Here is a 4,664-nt window from a genome sequence, read left to right as displayed (position 1 = left end):
GCAGAATACCATCGCCTCGTCCGTCACGAGCACGCGGTAGTCTTTCTCACTGGGGGGCAGGTTCGCCAGTGTATCGTATTGACCCCCGAGGGTCACGGACTTTTCGGTCCTCGAGTAGATGGCTGCAAGGTTGGTTGAAATCAGAATTGGAATAAGGGACGAGCTAAAATAAGATAACCGTTAAAAGGCGAGCTAAATGGAGGATTACTTACGAGGGCGGTTGAAATAATGATGATCGCAGTTTCGGAACCCAGTAGACATAAAAAACTGGTCTTTGAAGTCGTTTGGATGGCTCGGCAGCTCGATCACTGCTGCTGTGTTAGGGAAGCGGGTTAATTAATAGAACCCGTCGCCTCGCCCCCGCTGGTCCGGGCTGGCTTTGAGGCAGAAGAAATATAGGATATCAGCAGGAGTGGGGACCTCCCACTCATGCTTTTGGAACAAATACCTCAGTCCCGCCAGCAGACGGTATGAATTGGGGGGGAGCTGAAATGGGGCCAACCCCACATAGTTCAGAAAATCAGCAAAATACTGATCTAGGGGGAGGAAGGCCCCTGCCTTGAAGTGTTCCCCGCTCCAGGCCACGAACGACTCGTCGAGCGGCGTGCAGCTCCTCTCCCCATCCGCAGCAGGTCGGGCGATCACGGAGGTCTTCCCCAGAGGAATGTTGTGGTTAAGGAAGATTTTGGTGATCTTTGCCTGGCTGGTTATCTTCGAGATGATTCTCTCCGCCTCGAAAAACGCGTCAGGAGCCACCTCGGCCTGCTTCTCCACCGCCGGCCCAAAGTGAGGAATTGGCGAGCTGGTCACCACCGCCTTTCCTTTATCCTTCTGGGAGGCCGAACTTCCCACATTCTTCTGTGGCAGATTTCTCTTTGGAGCCATCTGGTCGCCTATCGAACAAAAGAAAACACTTTAGAAAAGGCGACCCAAGCAGGAGAGTGAAGCAAGTATTAAGTACACGAGCTGGGGTAAGCCCAGCCCGTGGAGAGTGGTGCCACGCGTTCCAAGGAACACGCGCCTATGCCCTCAACAGATCCCAGATTACTCGGAATTCGTGTGTCAGATGGCTCAGAGTAAAAAAATTGCCTTGGGGGGAAAGTTTCAACAGGCAAGGCGTGGCAAAACCGCTTTTAAGGCGTATTCCCTAAGCTACCCGGTTTTTGCACCCAAAATTCCTAAGGATCCTACCCAGAAATTGTTCCTAAGAGCGAATCATGGAACCCATGTTCTAAGGCGATGTCCCATGGCAAGTGTGCCCTAATCTAAGAAGGGCCATCACCCTCCATATCCGCGCGACCCAGAAAACCTCTGCATGTGGCTACAGTAAAAAAAATTTACCTAGGCTACAGTGGCATGCTTTCAAAAATAAACAGGGACAGAAGACTTACAGTATAGGGTTGGATGGTGAGCGAGGTTGCTGCGCTGGTAGGAGCTTCGTTGGCACAGTAGTCTCCAAGGCCTTGAAGGAACTCGCACGCTTAAGCTTCGTGAACGGAGAAGATGAGAGCAATGGAAATGAGGGTTTTGTTCTTCGGAAGGTCAGAGAGAAAAGAAGGAAATTTGAGAGGTTCTGAATGGTAAAGTGGCCCGTGCGTGGGATGACCACCCCCTTTTTTATACAAGGGAGGATCACGTGTAAAAGGCTCCTGGGAGACCCTCCACTCGAAATGTGAAACGACGGCTGGACAGTAGGCTAGGCCATTTAATGCGGTTCTCGTAGAGTGTACCGTCGCCACCCACGGCGTTCCACGTATCAGACGCATGCGAAAAGCATGGAATGCGAAGGGTTGTGGGAGAAGTCTAAAAGCCCCTACTGTGGTCTCCCATATCTGACGTCATGGACCACGAGCAGGAGCTTGGGGGGCAGATGTACGCCCTGGCTTTCCCACGGGCTGTTTAGCAGGACGAGCCTCGGACTAAACATGATTTAGCCCGAGGCTCCCACAGGCCAGAGGCTTTATCTTCAGGACGGGCCCTTTCTAGCTCGAGGGGATGGAGTTTCCTGCTCCCTCTTGTTGCACCAGGAGCTGGGAACAACATCCGGCGACCACTGACGGATAAGCTCGGGTTATGGATTGTTCCAGCAGCGAGCTTCTCAGGAAGCTCTGACCCTATGGGAAGTCAACACGCAAGATAAACGTGCATAATCCTCCCATCACGTGTCCGATATCCCCCTGACTTCTCGGACACGCAGCAGGAACGTGGGTATTCAGACACCCACGGACGGGTTGGGCCGTGCGGCCCATTGTCTCCTTCCATACTGATTAGACCACACTTGTGTGTCAGGTTTAGGAATTAATCATGAATATCACAGACTTGATATGACAAATGGAAAGGTCACGGGATGACCTCCCTACCAATTTCCAGGTGCCTTCTCCTATAAATATGGAGACCCTGGGAATTGATAGGGGTTGGAAAAAATAGTCTTGTAAGAACTATATATTTTGTAAACCAATTACCCAGAAAATATCAATAATATTGACTAGTGGAGTAGAAGGATTTTAACCTTCGAACCACTTAAAAACGTGTTTAGGGTCACCTAGTTCTTTTCACAAAGATTTCATATCTGCGGCGGTTCTACTTTTAAGTACTAATCTCTTTCTCTTCTTCTCTTAATTACCTGTTGCCGAAGAACCGCGTCAACAGAAATCATATTTTTAACATAAAATTGAAATAATCAATATAATGATAATAATATAAATATAAATATTTATATTATTATTAATTAGTCATAATATCAATTCCAGTGATATAATAAATATATTTCTCCAAAATTCACTGGTCTTACAAATATCAATAACTGTAAGAAACTAATATTTGATATTATTTTAATATTCAAATATCAACAAAAATATTAATATACAATAATAATGATTAAATAATAGGTTTACTATAAATCACACTTTTAATATATATATATATATACATGAAACTGTATTCTTGATTTACTTAACAAAACAATAACAATAATAATTAAAATTAATTAATCATAATAATTTCCATATTAATGGAAAATCAATTAAATATGTATTTTTATAATTTATTTAATATTTAATATTTTCTAGAAAATTGGACAGCACAACGGCTATAAAGTGGACAATCCCAAAATCAAAACCTGTATCAAAAATACATATAATTCCAGACAACCAGTATAATTACAGAAAAATATTCAATATATCAACAATATATAATTATATACTATAAATATACATAATAACAATTACTCTAATCAATAACAATATAGGTCAAAGAATTTATACCACAATGATCGGGTACCACAACAAGTCAAACGGTGATTTTCTGAGACTCAAAACGTACTTCGAAACCTCGAACACTAAGTTTCGACCGTTGGTCTACGGTGGATCGCGGTGGCTCGTGGTGGGCCCACCACCCAACTATGGTAGGTGTAGGAACAAGTTATTGGGTTTTGAAGCCCACAACACGAGGAACACGATGGTGGTGACGGATCGGCAAACGGATGCCCGAGGTGGCCGAATCGCAACTTTGAAATCGCGGGGTGGCCGAACTTAAAATGACCAGTTGAGGTGTTTAATCGGCGAGTGAGCTCTAGATTCCCGCGTGGTCGATAGTTCGGAGGCCTCTGAATCCAACAGTCCAGCGCGTGGCTATAAATGGTGATCGCCGGTGGATGTTCGGTGGTCGGGCAGACGCACGCACCCGAGAGAGAGAGAGAGAGAGTGTGTAATGACCCACTAATCTAGACTATTTGGACCATTAACGAAACTATACATAAAACTTACAATTTTGCGGAAATACCATAATTTTATTGAGTAACTTGTGAAAATAAGAGTTACTTACAAAATAGAATACTAAGAAGGATATGGGATTCCATTGTCATTAAAAACAAAAAACATGATTTAAATGAAAAGAATTACATAAGAAAATGCGGAAAATACATATAAAACCATAAAAATTAAAATGAGACTACATCCTCGAATCAAATAACGCTCGACCCCTTGACTCCATTCACCATCGATACACATCCTCTAAGCGTCACGAATCTTTCCGCCTCTAAAGCTTATTTCCTGCACATAAACAGAAAGGAATGAGCCTAATGCCCAGCAAGGAAAAATCTAACACATAGTCATACAAATCAATTTCATAATAACGTAAAGACATATCATAACACATAATACACTTATTATAATGGCCATTATTACTTGGGGTCCATAGACTAAACAAGCTTATGCCCATGAGATTAGTGGGGTCCTACCAGCTAAATAGGCATATGCCCACAATCTTTTTGGGGTCTTGTTAGTCAAATAAGGCATAAGCCCAAGCCTACAAACAAACACATTTATAACATATTCATAACATATCATATTTCATAACATAACACATAAGATAACATAAGCAATACACATATAGATTCTATCCTATTTTCCTTACCAAAGTTACCGGGATATAATGGACTGAGTTGGGACTTTTGGAACACTCCTAAAACCATAATGAACAAGAGTGAGTTGAAAGAAGGAAAGAGATGAAAAGGAAATGAGAAGACTAAACCATTTGAGAGACATGCTTACCGAAACTTATGTGCTTAAGAACTTGGATTCCCTAACCAAAATAAGAATGAGGTTAGGGGACTGAGTAGAAGGCTTTGAGAAAGAAAATAACATGAAACAAATGAAAAAGAGTTT

Source organism: Humulus lupulus, chromosome 5, assembly GCF_963169125.1.
Source record: "Humulus lupulus chromosome 5, drHumLupu1.1, whole genome shotgun sequence".
Lineage (NCBI taxonomy): Eukaryota > Viridiplantae > Streptophyta > Magnoliopsida > Rosales > Cannabaceae > Humulus > Humulus lupulus.
Note: the sequence above shows the minus strand (reverse complement) of the source record.